This window comes from Myxocyprinus asiaticus, chromosome 12 (genome assembly GCF_019703515.2).
Source record: "Myxocyprinus asiaticus isolate MX2 ecotype Aquarium Trade chromosome 12, UBuf_Myxa_2, whole genome shotgun sequence".
In the NCBI taxonomy this organism is placed as follows: domain Eukaryota; kingdom Metazoa; phylum Chordata; class Actinopteri; order Cypriniformes; family Catostomidae; genus Myxocyprinus; species Myxocyprinus asiaticus.
In genome coordinates this window covers 33,326,063-33,343,409 of record NC_059355.1, presented here as the reverse complement: position 1 = coordinate 33,343,409, position 17,347 = coordinate 33,326,063, and the positions used below count along the sequence as shown (strand labels likewise).

The 17,347-nt window shown below is 40.3% G+C and overlaps 1 pseudogene; it reads left to right on the top strand.

Annotated features, from left to right (window-relative positions):
* The first annotated feature begins 3,261 nt into the window (after positions 1-3,261).
* Positions 3,262-4,701, top strand: LOC127448783 (uncharacterized; annotated as a pseudogene).
* Positions 4,702-17,347: the final 12,646 nt, after the last annotated feature.

The following is a 17,347-nucleotide window of genomic DNA, read 5'->3' as shown; positions in this document are numbered from 1 at the left end:
GAGCAAAAGGCATTTACACTTAAGTTGGATGTTTACATGGATTTATACAGTTAATCCACCCAAAGTAGCTGCAATAGTTTCCAGTAAATGCGTAAATACTGCTCATGACATGCGGGACATGGGACAAAGCGCACTGATATATTGCTGCACTGATTTAAAAATGTACACTTAAAAACTGATGTCATTATCACCCTGAAAATTTTCATCTAATGCATGAGCATTAGAGCCAAAACTTAACCTCAGTGTGCTGCCTTAAATTGAAGCTGAGATTTTAATCTTGAAATATTAGCTTGTCTTGGTGTTAAATGAAGGCATTGCAAGATGAAAATATAATTTTTTTCACTGTGCGGAGCGAAGAAATTGTTTCACTTTGAAGAGTTTGATGCTGCAGGCTGGACTCGGCTTGAGTAACTGTGACAGCGCGCGCAGCTGTGTGAACTTCCGCTCTTGTAAAAGTCCCATTCAATAATCTCTCAATAAATTACACATTAACTAAATGTAAACCCAGTAATGTAATGACAGGAACGCTTGGCCATTGTAAAGAAGTAAAATAAAAATAAAAATTCATTAGAAATTTACTTGAGTGAGAGTAAAAAGTACCCACTTTTAAACCTACTCTAAAAGTTTTTTTTTTTTTTTTAAAGTTACTCAAGTAAATGTAATGGATTGTATGTAGTGTGTTACTACCCACCTCTGTATATATGTAGGTGGGTCTGCAATACAAGCATGAAAATGTATTGTTTTGCAATAGGTGCATTGGAGTAAAAGTGTGTCAGTATCATAAAATAGCAAGGTCTGAGAAACAGAGAAAAAAGTAAATATTTATAAAGTCATAATCAGCCATTAAAGTCATGATCTGAGTGAAAGTGAATAAAACACACATTTGTTGTAGTGCCTCTAGTGTTCATTTCACCTGGATACTGCAGGGAATTGTACCAGGAGACACGTATAAGAAGTTTTGCAAAAATTTATATAGAGTCACGTTTTCACTATGAGACCATGTTGGTTTCATTATATTGTTGAGAAGTGGTTTGGAGCTCAAATATATTGTATAACGTAAACAGAATTATGACTGTACATTTATGTTACATTTTGTATGTATGTTACTTTTTTTATATTTTTGAAAAGTGGTCAGGGTCAGGGTTAGGGTTAGAGGTATGGGTTGGATTCAGGGACTCTGATACTACAAATATCACACTTGCAATCATGCAGTGATTCGGCCAAAGGTAATCGCAGTCGTCCTAATATAAGGAACAACAACACAATTGTATTTATATTTTTATACAGTATTTCTTTTCCACCAGCAAAAGCCAATGAATTAAATCATTCACAACAACCATTTGTTGTGTTTTTTTAATGAATCAGCTGAGTCAGTGACTGAATGGCTCACAACACAAAAAAGGCTTATTTGTCACCACCTACTGGAGTAAATTTGCAGTCTCTGCAAATGGTCAGTGAATCAAATCAAAATGAGTGATCAGTCAAACTCCCCACCACTATTTTGAAAGCCACAAACACAGAGAATTGGAGTCAAACAAACAGTGAAGCATGCCAGTGCTGTTTGAGTGATGTTTATCTGATGAGACTGCAAATCTTAAACACATAGCATCATGTTCTCACTCCCAAGGCATCAAATATTGCCGCTTTTCAAGAGCTCCGCGTGTCAACAGGTGGATGCTAAATGCAGCTTTTGCCATCAGTTTCTGATGCATCTGATAAGCACATTGCTTAATGAGAAACATTTGGCGTCAGTAAACTGACGTGAAGGGCATCAGATTTTTTTTTTCATTCTCGTAAAATTATATATTGGAGTACAATTTCGCCATCCTGACAACATGTTGGGGTTTGATTTTATTTGAAATCAGCAACATTTATTCACAATGGCAATGTTAAATCAGCAACATGTATTAGCTTGCAGTGTTTAATGTTTAATCTGTTGTTTTGTGTACACATTCTTCTCTGCTGAAGTGACCTGTTTCTTTCCTGGTGTATTCTATGTCTTCTGATTGTTTTGTGTGGAAAAACAGACCCAAATTTAAGTTTTTATTTCACGAGCACATTCACCCGGCGTCTAACATAATACATCCCCCTCTCGGCTCGTTCTAACACATTCAAAAATTGCCACCTCAAGAAGCGTTAGACACAGGTTTCAGCGATGTCAAACAACACTGGCCCTTGCGTGTCTCGTGATTGATTGTGATGAGCTCAACGGATGTGATGTGACCATTACCATTATCTACAAAATGGAGTTAATTATCAGAGGTTCGGGAGGAGCATGTTAATTTTAATCTGACAAATCACAGCCAACAAGCAGGAGTATATAAGCCGCTGCTTACCTGCTTCCTGTGACAACTCTCCTGACAAGTGGGTCCCAGCCTCAAGCCAGCAAGATGTCTGAACTGGATCTCTTTCCCTCAGACGAGGAACTCTTCAACTCTCCCATCATTGCTTCATCACAGCCATCCGATTCCAGCAAAGACACTTCTCCGTCCAATGCTGTCATCAATCCGGCTGCTCCAAGCCGAGGACGCAGAGCTTCTCGCTCAGCAACCCGCACTCCAAGACTTCGAAATCAGCCCTCTCCTCCACCGTCCAGATCTTCAACCTCTGCTGACCACCCAATTATATCTGTCATATCAAAATGGAGTTAATAAACTTCGCCAAGCTCTAGCCACTTCTAACATCCACTGTTCGAGTCGTGCAGTGGAACCAGTGTCCATACTGGGGAGCCCTCGACTTAGATCTCCATAACAGAGTTTTCCTGGGCTGCCACAGCATTTCCTGCACAGTATGTAGATCATCAGACCATCAAACTGAACTATACCCTCTCATAAATTCTAACCTTCCCACCCGGTCAGCCCAAAGATCCGAAAACTCTACCAGCTACATCCCATGCCCCTCCAACAACCCTCCCCTCGATCAACCAGATCGCGATTTCAGAGGAAGGGTAGTAAGAGTTTCAACCGGCAGACAAGTTTGCAACAACTTCAATGAGTTTGGTTGCCCTAGGCAATGTTGTCGTTTCCTGCATGTCGGTTCCCATTGCGGCGGCGCGCATTCCCACCCTATTTACCTTTCAAAAATAAAAATCTTAAAAAATATCTCAGCACTCCTGTCAATATTTCTTCTCTTGCTAAAGAACTTGCAAACCATCCCGACGCCCAATTTACAAACTACTTCCTGAATGGCTTAAAATCTGGCTTCAACCCCGGGCTAGAAAGCTTGCCATCCACTAGCGTTATTTGCAATAATTTGCAATCCATGCTAGCTGAACCCGAAGTGGTGGATGAACTAATCCATAAAGAGCTAAAATCAGGTTTCATGTTCGGCCCGTTCGAAGCCCCCCCTTTCAAAACCTTCCGCATCAGCCATATAGGGGTAGCGACTAGAAAATTCTCAGGAAAAAGACGCATCATTATCGATCTTTCGGCCCCGCACAAATCCCAATACTCAAGCATTAACAGCTTAATTCCTCTTGAAGAATTCTCTCTCCACTACCACAGTGTCGACCAAGCCATCCAAATGATAAAAAATGTCGGAAAAGGAGCCTGGCTAGCTAAAGTCGACATCACTTCAGCATTTAAAATAATGCCCATCCATCCTGATTTCTGACATCTTTTCAGAGTTCTGGCGAGAGAATAATAATTTTTCCATCTGCCTCACATTTGGATGTAAATGCAGCCTCAAGATTTTTGACTTACTGTCTGAAGCTATCTGCTGGATCTTGTCAAATAACTACTCCGTTCACCACTTAATTCATCTACTAGATGATTTCCTCTTCATATCGCCCACCGACGCCCCTCCCGCTGCCCACCTCTGTACCATCCAGAAACGTTTTGCTGATTTAGGAATTCCAATTTCCCATGAGAAAACAGTGGGTCCCTCCTCATCCATTGAATTCCTAGGTATCATTCTCGATACAGATATCTTTCAAGCCTCCCTGCCAAAAGAGAAAATCGACAGGATAATAATAATTATGTCCAACCTCCTATCAAACAAAAGCTGCTTTAAATGAGAGCTCCTCTCCCTCCTCGGGAATCTCAATTTCGCCATGCGCATCATTCCCCAGGGCTGCCCCTTCATCTCGCACCTCCTCACCCTCACCTCATCCATCGCTGCATTAAATGATACAATAACCCTAAACCCATACTGTCGTGCCAACCTCCAGCTGTGGTTAATATTCCTTAAACAAAGGAATGGGCTTACCTTCTTTTACGAGGACTTCCTCTCATTGCCTGAAGACATCCAACTTTTCACAGATGCTGCTCCATCCATAGGCTTCGGGGATTCTACCAAGGTCTCTGGTTCGCCTCCACCTGGCCCCTAGAGCTCTTCAGCCTGCCACATTCAGCAGCTTCCTCAGCCCTGTACAAATTATACTCCATCGTGATTGCAGCCTTTCTGTGGGGAAATGAATGGACTTCAAAAAGCATCATAGTCCACTGCGATAATCAGGCTATAGTTCATTGCATCAACAAGGGCCGTACTTGTGCCTCTGAAATCATGCCGTTTCTAAGACGTCTAATTTGGATTTCAACCTGTAACCAATTCATAATCTCTGCTAGACACATACCAGGATAAAAGAACCAAATTGCTGACTCACTTTCCCACTTTTCCTTTCAGAAATTCAGAACATTAGCTCCAGAGGCAGACTCAACTCCGATCCTGGTACCTCCCTGTTCGGAGCTGAGATTCCTATAGACCATCCCCTCAAACAACTTCTCACCGCATCACTTGACTCCATATTTCAAGCAGTCTCACCGAGAACTCTCCAAACCTACTGGACAGCCTGGAAAAGCTTCAAACAATTTCACCAAACCTATAAGCTGCAGTTCTCAAATTTTTCCTTACTATCCATTTCATCCTTTATTTAATTCCTAAATCAATTCAAAGGCATTCAACCATGTACCATCAAAGGCTATCTGAGCGCGTATATTTCTTCCACAAATTAATATTCGGCAAGTTAGCCCCAGCAATCAATAACCCCCAATTTTCTCAGCTAATTAAAGGAATAAAAAAATCTGCACACCCAGACACTAGAAGGCCTCTAACCACCGACATTTTAACAAAATGCCTAAAGGGGCATTCGATTTACATTTTCAATTTGCCCTCCCCCATCCAACCTTACCAATCTCTCACTTCATTTCTCGCTTACGGACATTCCTACATCAAGTTCCCTCTGGATCCGCTATTCACTGATGATAATAACCACGCAGTTTCAAGATTCTGGTTTCAAAAGCACCTTAAATCTGTCCTCCTCCATTCACTCCAAGGCAATCCAGAGAGGTAGCCAATAAACAGGCAAGAGGTCAGGGCAGGTGGCAGACAATCACAGGTTATATCCAGGTAAATAAAGCAGTAACAGTAGGCAGGCAGCAATGGGTCAAAACAGGGCAAACAGTCCAGGATCATATACTTAGATAACGCTCAGAAATGTCAGCCAGTGCAAAACAAGACTTTGCAATGACAGAGAGTGAAAGTGAGTCTTAAATAGCTGAGTAAATGGGAAACAGGTGAGCAGGTAATCAGTGTCAGGTACGGGGATTATGGGAAAAGTTCAGAGAGTCAATACTCAGGTGATGGCGCCCTCTGGTGGTGAGTGAAAGGAACTACAGAGGCGGGATTCGTGACACCAGTCATTCATTCCGTATCGGCGCAGCAAACACCGCTGCCCAAAAAGGTTTATCAGAACAACAAATTCAATCTCTTGGTTGTTGGTCCTCAGACACATAACACACCTAAATCAGATCCAATCGTTTCCACATCAGGAAAGCTCATCACTCACTAATCAACTAAATTCCTTATCAGTACCACCTGTCACCATCACTCACGTCACCACCTGCCACCGTGTCGATACATTCTACATACACGCGCATATGTGCATATGTACGTATAGGTGCAGGTGCATATGTATGTGCGTGTGTATGTATCTGTGCGTGTGTATGTATGGGTATATATATATGTATGTGTATATATATTTAAATTAGAAGTCCTCCTGTTTGAATCGCAGCATAGTCCTCTCTGTCAAATGCCGCGCAAACTCGTCCACATATCACGGGCTCTCCCCTCCGAGGCTATCGATTGGCTTTCTGTTTCAGACACAGAGTGGCACCAATTCGATTGCTTGCTGGGCTTACCCGTTCGAATGCTGTGAGCTCTCTCTCTCTATAGAGCAGTCTCCTGTTCGAATCGCAGTGTGAGCCCTCCCTTTCAAACGCAGTGCGACTAACTCTCGTGCTCATTTTACCAGTTTGATTGCTTGCTGGGCTTACCCGTTCAAATGCCTTGAGCTCTCTTTCTCCATAGAGCAGTCTCCTGTTCGAATTGCAGTGTGAGACCTCCCTTTCGAACGCAGCACGACCAACTCTCGTGCTCATTTTCCCAGTTCGATTGCTTGCTGGGCTAATCCATTTGAATGCAGTGAGCTCTCTATATCTATGGAGCATTCTGCCGTTCGAATCGCAGTTTGAGCCCTCCCTCTCGAACGCAGCGTGACCAACTCTTGTGCTCATTTTCCCCGTTTGATTGCTTGCTGGGCTTACCCGTTCGAATGCTGTAAGCTCTCTCTCTCAATAGAACAGTCTCCCATTCTAATCGCAGTGTGAGCCCTCCCTTTCGAACGCAGCATGACCAACTAGTGCTCATTTTCCCCATTCGATTGCTTGCATGGCTCAACCGTTCGGATGCCGTGAGCTCTCTCTCTCCATAGAGCAGTCTCCCATTCGAATCGCAGTGTTAGCCCTCCCTTTCGAACGCAGCACAAACCAACTCTCTTTCCAATTTTTTTCCCTGTTTGATTGCATGCTAGGCTTACCCATTCAAATGCTGTGAGCTAAACCCCTCTCTCTTAGAACAACCTCCCATTTGAATTGCAGTGTGAGCCCTCCCTTTCGAATGCAGCATGAGCCAACTCTCATTTTCACCTTCCCTGTTCTCATACCATGAGCCCATCCACTTCTACAACGAGTGGTGGTTTCTCGTTCGAATCGCAGCGTAGCCCACTCAACCAGCCATCGTACAAGAACGCACCTTCAAACAAATGTGTAAAGCACTCCCTCTATACAGATTTTGGGGGGAAGAACAATTCAGAAGCATCCACCAATCCAATTTACCAAATAGAATTGTTGCTGGCTTGCTGTCCCAAATACTTCCTGCCATAGTCATGGTACCGTTCTTTCATCTTAATGCCTTTTTGGGGGTAATCAGTACTCGAGTCGAGTCTCGAGCTCCAAGCCGTCCAGTATATGGACAGCAAGCCAAATATGTTTACTGCTTTAACACAAGATTACATGAACATACGAACTACTGAAATAGTTATTTTTAGGAGGAAGGAGCATGTTAATTTTAATCTGACAAATCACAGCCAACGAGCAGGAGTATATAAGCCGCTGCTTACTGCTTCCTGTGACAACTCTCCTGACATCCCACCTCCACCCCATCTCCACCTATTCTCTAGATTCATTATCTAAATAAGTAAAGTCCAAGGGGGTAATCAGGACTCGAGTCGAGTCTTGAGCTCCGAGCCATCCAGTATACAGACAGCAAGCCAAATACATTTACTGCTTTAATACAAGATTACATTAAAATACGAACTACTGAACCAACCTAAGATCAGGATGTCATTGCATTCATGAAGAGAGAAGGTTTTCAGCAACTATGTTCCTTAAACAATGCTATGATTTGGTTTGGGATATTATTGTTGTGCTTTTGTAACATTTGAAAAAAAAAACTGTACTTTACCTGTATGTTACGTTTTTAATTGGTTAGGTTTAGGCAAAATGGTGGGGTTGGGTGTTTAAAAATATCTTTAAAATAATGTAATGTATATCACATTATTGTTACTCATTTATATGGATGCACATTATCTGTGGATGCACCAAGACCCCTTCTCATCCACGCTGTAAACCAGAAAAACCTCATGTTAATGGTTGTCACATGACTGATACAGCCATCTCAGCAAGGAGGGGTCTCCCCTAAAATACAGAGGTGATGCTCAGTATAATCCTCACATGACTATCCACAGTGTCTGCTCCTGTCAAGCAGACGCCAGGTGGTTAGAATAGGCAGCAACATCTCCTCATCACTGACCCTCAACACTGGAGCCCCACAGGGCTGTGCTCTCAGCCCACTCTTGTATTCCTTGTACACACATGACTGTGTGGCAACACATAGCTCCAATGCCATCATTAAGTTTGCTGATGACACGACGGTGGTAGGTCTGATCACTGACAATGATGAAACAGCTTACAGAGAGGAGGTGCACACTCTGACACACTGGTATCAAGAGCACAACCTCTCCCTCAACGTCAGCAAGACAAAGGAGCTTGTGGTGGACTTAAGAAGGAAAGACAGAGAACACAGTCCCATCACCATCAATGGAACACCAGTGGAGAGAGTCAGCAGCTTCAAGTTGCTGGGTGTCCACTTCAATGGGAACTCACATGGTCCATCCACACTGAAGTCGTTGTGAAGAAGGCTCATCAGCACCTCTTCTTCCTGAGATGGCTGAGGAAGTTTGGAATGAACCGCCACATCCTCACACGGTTCTACACCTGCACTGTAGAGAGCATCCTGACTGGCTGCATCTCCGCCTGGTACGGCAATAGCACAGCCCACAAATGCAAAGCACTGCAAAGGGTGGTGCGAACTGCCAGACACATCATCGGAGGTGAGCTTCCCTCCCTCCAGGAAATATATACCAGGCGGTGTGTGAAAAAAGCTCGGAGGATCATCAAAGACTCCAGCCACCCGAGCCATGGGCTGTTCTCACTGCTACCATCAGGCAGGCGGTATCGCAGCATCAGGACCCACACCAGCCGACTCCATGATAGCTTCTTCCCCCAAACAATCAGACTTTTGAACACTTGATCTCCCCCGATCAAAATACATCAGCACTGCACTTTATTACTCTTTCTCTTATATCTCACACCGGACTGTCATAAATTATATTATTATTATATTATATTCTCTCTTAACAACTTACTATCAACCGACAGCCTGAATGTCAGTACAGTACAATACAACCTACTGTACATTCTATATATACTATATATACTTTTTTTATTGAATAATGTGTATCTATATTGTGTGTATTGTATACTGTACAGTGCATGTTATTATTTGTATATTGTTGTGTGTAATTATGTGTATATTAGACTTTAAATTGTGTTGTGTTAATTTGATGTTATTGTAAATTGGTATATGTCTCATCACTGTCACGACTGCTATGTTGATCAGAACTGCACCCAAGAATTTCACACACCATTGCACTTGTGTATATGGCTATGTGACAATAAAAGTGATTTGATTTGATTTGATTGTTCAAGACAGAGAGATTGAACAGACACTCATTGGATCTGAACTGTTGAACTCTTTTTAGCAGGACACAAAACTAATGCTCTGCTCATAGCTTCAAATATACAAACAAACCTTTCTTGGGTTTTTACAATGCATATGCATATATTATGAACTATAACACTATAAAAAGACTCCATTGTCTCATCTTTCTACACTTCTGAACGCACATAACCTAATTTTAATATGCTAAGATGCATCACATGATGCCTGACTGTGGTTAGAATCATAGTTCTGACCATGTTCATACATGATGCTCAATTATACAATGTATATTCAAATGTTAATGTGTAGTGAAGTAACCATAAAGGGAAAATATGTCATTTATGTAGAGAATGTTGATGTTAACAGATGTCATGTCTCTTACACAATTTCATTATATAAAATGCATGACTGAAACGTACTTTTTCGAGCAGGAATTTTAAGAGGCCTTTACACAAAGGATCATTAATCACCTTCAGAAGGAGGGACAGAGAGATGATCACATGGTATCTGAAAGTCACTTCTGATTGGCTCAAGACACCGTTGGGGGTGCGGCCAACCTCAACTCAACAAATACCTTTCTTTCTCTGCACTCTTGCCTCTTCTTCTCTTCGCTTCGGCACCCCTCTGCTCAAGTTCCACACAATGTAGAGTTCATGATAGCTCGGAACTCAAAGTTCAGAAAAGAATTCTCTTCTCTGCATTACGACTCACACACATGACGGGGAGTCATGTCCCTTGCGGTAGGCCTCACTTCAAAGCCGCCTCATCATTCCAGCAACGAACTACATGGCATCCATGATCTTAAAAGAGGTCCAAAACATCGAAGGAACAACCAGAACTTTCTACTGACCCAGCCAAAGCAACATAAGGAAACATCTCCAGACTTTTGCTAGAAAGTGCTGGTGTTTTATTTAAATACTTGGGTAACCCGATTGCAAATCAAGGTATACTAAACGAAGTATCGATGGTTCACAAGGCATGGTCTATAGCAGGGGTGTCAAACTTGGTTCCTGAAGGGCCACAGTCCAACAGAGTTTAGCTCCAACCTTAATTAAACACACCTGAAGCAGCTAGGAGGACCACAGTCCAGCAGAGTTTAGCTCCAACCCTAATTAAACACACCTGAATCAGCTAATCAAGGTCTTGGGAGTGCTTGAAGATTACAAGGAGGCATTTTGGAGCAGGGCTGGAACTAAACTCTGCAGGGCTGCAGCCCTCCAGGAACTGAGTTTGACACCCCTGGTCTATAGACTCAGATCATGTGCAGATCATTTCCATTCACCTTCTGTGAAACAGCTTACTCACCAACCTGTTTATGTTTGTCTATGTGTTAGTTAGTTTTATGTTGTAGATTAGAAATAAAGTATTGTTTGTGTTCAAAGAGCACTTGACTGTGGTTTATTTTGATAATCTATTCAGTTGATTTTTAAAAGATCTGCGCTCTTAGTTCGAACAATATTTCAACATATTTGTGATATTATTTTGGCCATGAGAATAGTATTACTCTAAAGAGTTAACAGATGCGTCATATCAACTCAGTGTGGCCGAGTGATCAGATGTACACCTTAATTCATTCAATAAGTGAATTAATCATAATTCCCTTATTAAGCTAATTCCTTACATATTAATTGTGAGCGGATAGAACGAGTCTGTTGTATTACATATTTAATGGTGGAGAATTCTTATTCAGATTTCTAATCTGATCATTTGTTATTTGTCCTTCCTATATGGATGGTCGAACATGGCTAATTACATTATATAATTTCCTACATATTAATGGTGGATAAATGCGGGTATATTTAAATCTACCCATTACATTTAGCATTCTATTATACAATTCTTACAGCGTTGGCAAGTTGAATTGTGATATACGAGAAAAAACATAAGTGCAGTGTTGTTTACAACAGAGGAGCATAGAAAATAATATATACATGCCTCATTCTGCTGGTTGGATACGTCAACTGTGGCACTATCTTGGAATGGTGAACAAGGAGAGCTGTTTGAATTGGTTTGAATGCAAATGAACGATTAGAGGAGATGCCTCAGACCGAGCTCCTTGTTCAGACCGCTGCATAAACTCTTTTTTTTTGTTGAAAAAGTACCGTGGTCCATAGAAACAGCTACTAATAAGGGATCTAAGTATGAATATCTATGCAGAGGAGGCTTATGTGCTTACATCACAAAAGAGGCAGTTTGAATTCCACCCTCGTCAATGTGCAAACCTCAAGCTGGCCGTAAGAGAACATTTTTGTGAAAAAAGTTTTAAATATTGATCTTTTTCTTACACACACAGCGTTTTGCTTCAGAAGATATTCATTAGACCACTGGAATTGTATGGATTAGTTTTATGATGGCTATATATACTTTTTTGCGCTTCAAAAAGTTGGCACCCATTCACTTGCATTTTATGGACCTACAGAGCTGAAATATTCCTCTAAAAATCTTAATTTGTGTTCTGCTGAATAAAGACGTCATACACACTTTAAGGAAAAATATAAAATACAACACAAAGACTAAGTGATTTACAATGTAGTGAATTTGCAAAATAATATGTAGGATTTTATATGTAAATAATTAAGAAATTGGCCGTGTTCGACCACCAAAATAATGTAGGGAAAGATATGAAAGATAAATGAAAAATGAGCAAATTGGAAATCTGATAAAAATTCTTCACCATTAAATATGTAATACAACAGGCTCGTTGTATTTGATAATAATTTATATGCAAGGATAGCTCAGTAAGGGAATTATGCCTTTAAAGCCTGAGCCCAAAATTCCAAAAATTCCATTCTGTGCCAGAATATGATATTCATATCCAAATTAATATTATATTCATATTCATTTAACATCACACACCTGGACTGTATATACCATATTGAATAGAAGAACTAGGGCTTTCAAATGATATAAATATATGTATGATTATTTAAGGCTAATCATCCTTTATCAGTAAGATTTCACAAAGCAATTTTTACAGAAATCTTCTCTAGCCACCATACTTCATCAGAGAACTGCATTTTCAACCATTTTAATTACAAGCTAGAGGGAAACTTAGAGTGTATGAAATATACATAATTTTGTGGGCAATGTAGAATAGCAGACAGATTAGAAATATAATCTATTGTTTAAAAGTTATGACCATTCTATTGATTAGTGGGAAAATGGAATAAAACAAACATTCAGAATGTTAAGATACATTTCACATGACCACTCCTCAAATACTCCTTTTGAGCACCTGCAATAATAAATTGAGATTGCATCTGAAATTGAAGGACGCAAACACTGAAATATACATTTTATGTGTTCAATAAAACACACACTTTATTTAATTTAAACATTAGAATTACACACGCATTGCACAGCAAAACATACAAAATCAAACTTTCGAACTATCTACAGTAAATACATTTTTAATAAAGAGTGCAAGAACAGAATATACATAAATTCATAAATACTCAACAACTGCAATACCTGTGGAGAGAAGAGAAGGAGAAAAGAGGGGAGGGGGAGAACAACAACACCAGTAAACACAGCCCAACCTAGGCCTCTTCGCAAAACTGTTCGCACTCAGCTGAGTGCCAAGACTGAAAACAGTTCCTATCACGAACCAAGTAAAGTCTTTTGCCACTACATTCTGGTGCGCAACAAGCTACTATAGTTTTATTTTCAGTCCTACTTTTCCGATAGCATAGCCAACATCTCTTAGAGGACTCTTCAAATTTAGGGACATGGGCTGTATGGAGTAATGATGAAGGAGGTAATTCAGGCTTTAGTGTATGCAAAGGGAAACTTGCGTGAATATATATACCTCCCAGCTGACGAGCCAGGTTTTCTCTGAAATCTATCTGGGTTAAGTTCACCGGTCTACACTCATCCTCTGGTGCCGCATGAATGTGTTGCCATTCCTTAAACAATATGAAACTATTGACGATGGCAATGTCTATGAAATGGAAAAAAAAAAGAGTCTTCCACCACTTCTAAGTTTTTTGTAGGACGTCGTAAGATTTTATTATTTGGTCTGACCTATCAACACCGCCCATGTTTTTGTTATAATTGCTGATGACAGTGGGCTGGAGGGCTACTTCTTTTGTCCAGTCGCCATCATTTTTTACAAACCTAGTAATTTCGGTTGAGCCATTCGCATTGTGGAAATTGGAGAGGCATGTAACTGCACGCGTGTCCTTCCACTGAATTACATGTATATTCCCCTCAATCCTACACCACCTCATATCCCCATGAGCTGTCTTGCGTTCCCATCTTTTGATGTCTTTAAATTCTGCAGGAAACAGTTTATGATTCACCCTGCATGTCCCACAGGCATTAGTTCCTATTTCTAACAACTTAACCATAAGAGCTGGGGACGTGTAAAAGTTGTCAAACCAAACATTGTGACCCTGGTCTTTGAATGGCTGCAGTAACTTTGGTGGCCAAGTCAGTGACACGCCCATCATGATTACCTGTGTAAACATTAAAGTCGAGAGTATAACCCAAGTCTGATGTTGCAATTACGCATAATTTAAAACCCCACCTAGTAGGCTTGCCCTTCATGTATTGTTTAAATCCTGACCGAGCTTTAGACTTTACCATACGTTCATCTATTGCGAGATTTTAGTTAGGCTGAAAGAGCTGCTGGAATTTTTGTTTGAGGTGGTCCATAAGATAACACAACTTCCTAAGGCGATCCTAATTATCCTCTGTGGAAGGGTCTACAACATGTAGAGCTGCTAAACGAGCCTTGTAGCGGTCATGCAACAGAAATCCTCTCGCCCACGAGCCCTGAAGTGACTTGGTTCCCCAATGACGATGGGAATCAGGGAGAATTGAAAACCCCATGTAAATGAGCAACCCAATTTGTAAAATGAATCGGGGGTCACCTCCATCTAAGCTCCTTGGTAGCTGGAATATGATGGACAGTTTAGGACGAGCTCTCAACCCTGACGGTTTGTAAAGCTGCATATCTCAGCAACTATAGCCTTAGTAAAAAACAGCATGAAAAAGGCAACATCATATTGGAGGTTGACCGCACAGCCTGACGCATGCTACCTAAGTCATTACCGAATGGACGGCTAGGCTTAAATGGGAGAGGTTTTGGTGCCTGTGAATCGATGTCAGAGTACGAGGGATAAGAAACAGAGTCAGGGAATCATTTACACTTTCTAGCTGACTTGGAACCTGTGCGAGAATGGCTAGCTATACCCAAAATAATAAGAGTAACAGTGTTAGTGTAACTGTGAGTATCAGTCATATGAGAAATAGAAACAAACAATACATACACATTCATATATACCCATTTGATGGTCTTGGCTGGGGATTAGGTTCCATCTCATCCTCCATCTCCTCATGGTCCGGGTCTTCCTGCAGTAGTTCCTGGTCCAGCAGATCTTCCTCCTGTGTGCTCATGCCCTCATGAGCCATGTCCTCTTCTGCTATGAACCTAAGCTCATCAGCAGTCAGCTGCCTCTTCCTCTTGAGGGTGCTGAGAAGGGAGCCATAGTCTCTATCCTTCTCTACAACAGAAAAAAGTACACAATTGGTAGCCAGCAGTGTGTTCTTCACAAATCCGTACACTGAATAGTCACCAAAGGCTTGCAGACATTATGGAGTCTATAGGCCTTGCCTTAAAACTACCAATACTTAATTTAGTACACCGTGATTTGAGATTGGGTTACACAAATTATATATTAATAAAGCACCAGATTTCAGTGAAAGTCTGTAGGTGTGTACTTGCATTGCGTTGCTTGGAGTGTGAAATTCTTTGAAGTCCTTTGGTATGGTTCAGTTCAAAGAGGCCTTTGCTGGCTTTGATGTTCTTGAAGTTCCGATCCAGTTGGAGGGTTGATTTCAGCAGACTAGGCACACTGGATTGATGATGGCAAATGATGATAACTCTCAGAACTCTTGAGTTCCGAAGAGCGAGAGGTTGCATTTTTTAGATGAGCAGGTGAGCGCTGAAGAGCATGGAAGACAGGACAGACAGAAGAATGGAAGAGAGAGAGAGATGTGGTCAGGCATGGCTTTTTAACCCTCTCTGTTCAGTCCAACCCTGAAAAGGCTCTAAGCCAATCGAAACTGGCATGTGGTCCATTCTCTCCATCTTCTTAAAAGGGGATTTATGAGTTCTTTGTGTGAGTGAAGATTCTGATTCCTGCTCAAAAAAGGGCAATGTTTTAATCATGATCTATATATCTTACAACAGATTATAACAATAAAATGAATTCACCCATTGTTCTGCTCATGGAAATATATATTTTTTTACTTATCAAACCCAGTATATCTGCTCTTGAACAATAGTTGGCTAACTATTTCAGCATGGATAATACAAGATTAAAAATCATAATCATCAGTTATAGAAGAGATTAAAAGTCATCAAACATATGTTAAAAATTACATCAGGCTATAATCATTTGTGTCAAAGTTCCTGGATTAAGATGAGATGTCCTGATATATGTATACACATGAAAATTTTGTTTTGTGCATTTGGAGATAGGAGAAAAGCACTTGTTTTGGTAAAAAGAATTCAAAGGTTCAAATCCAACAGAAATGTTCTTTGTGATGTGTGCTAAAGGATGGTTGATGGAAACAAGTCACATGCTCTCTTATTAGTCTAGTTTGTAAGTGCAGAAAATTGATTATATCAAAGAACAAAGGAGTGACTTCGTTCTGGAATTCTGTAGTTTCCAAGGTGACCATGGCAATGGTTCTGTCACGATATGCTTAGCAGGACGAAGAACCCAAGCACAGGAATAAGTGAAAAATAAAATAATTTATTTAAACAACAGAAAACAAACAGGCAACACAAAACTCTCACAGAGGAGAGAATGTTACAGCCTTATTCCTAAATGGATTAAATTCATTATTTTCCTCAAAATTCTACAAACAATACCCCATAATGACAAGGTGAAAGAAGTTTGTTTGAAATCTTTGCAAATTTATTAAAAATAAAAAACAAAAAAAATCACATGTACATAAGTATTCACACAAAGACAAATAACTTGGACTGACAAGGAAAAAAACAAGACTGGGACAGGAACAAGACTGGAACAGGAACAAATGAACTTGCTAACCTAATGAATCGACAAACACAAGAGGAAACTGGGTACAATATCTAGAGGAACATAAACAACACTTTTGAAATGTATTCCACTACAGATTATAGACTACATGCTGTAAAATGTAATTTGTAATGTATTTCATTAGATTACTCAAGGTCAGTAACATATTCTAAATACTTTGGATTACTTCTTCAGCACTGGTAGATTTTTTCACTTGTTTTGACTATAAACACTCTGCCAGTACAGTAAGACAAAATACACGTTAAAAATACATTCTCTGAAAAACCTAAATATCTTATGCAGTGTTGTTTCTAAAACAAGATCAATCAGATCAATAAAGATTTGTAGATATTTTTACAGGAAAACAATACAAAAATGATCAAGAATACGATTTTGATTTATGATCCAAAGTGAATTTTCTTGATAAAAAAAATATGATTGTGTCTGGTAACGTGCATGTAAAATGGCTAGAAATAGCATTTTAGCTTAGCGTAAAGCTGACAATTTACACAAGGTTTATTTCTATTTCTTCTGCTCCAAACATATTTCAAACTTACTTCTCTGTCTGCTCGTATGAATATAAGACATCATAAGAAAGTGTTTGAACACTGCTCAAATGGTCTTTGGATCGCATCATTTATATGTATAAATGTTTTCCATCTGAAAGGACTAAAAATTACAATAAAATGCAAAGTAATCTCTTCAGTAATCAAAATATTTTTTGAATGTAGCTGTATTCTAAATACCAATGATTTAAATTGTAACTGTAGTGGAATACAGTTACTTATATTTTGTATGTTAAATACGTATTCCCGTTACATGTATTCCGTTACTCCCCAAACCTGCTGGGGACAGGACTGGGTCAGACTGGGTCAGACTGTTCGATGATTGCTGAGGACAGGACTGGGTCAGACAGGTCGACGACCCCTGGGGACAGGACTGGGTCAGACCAAGTG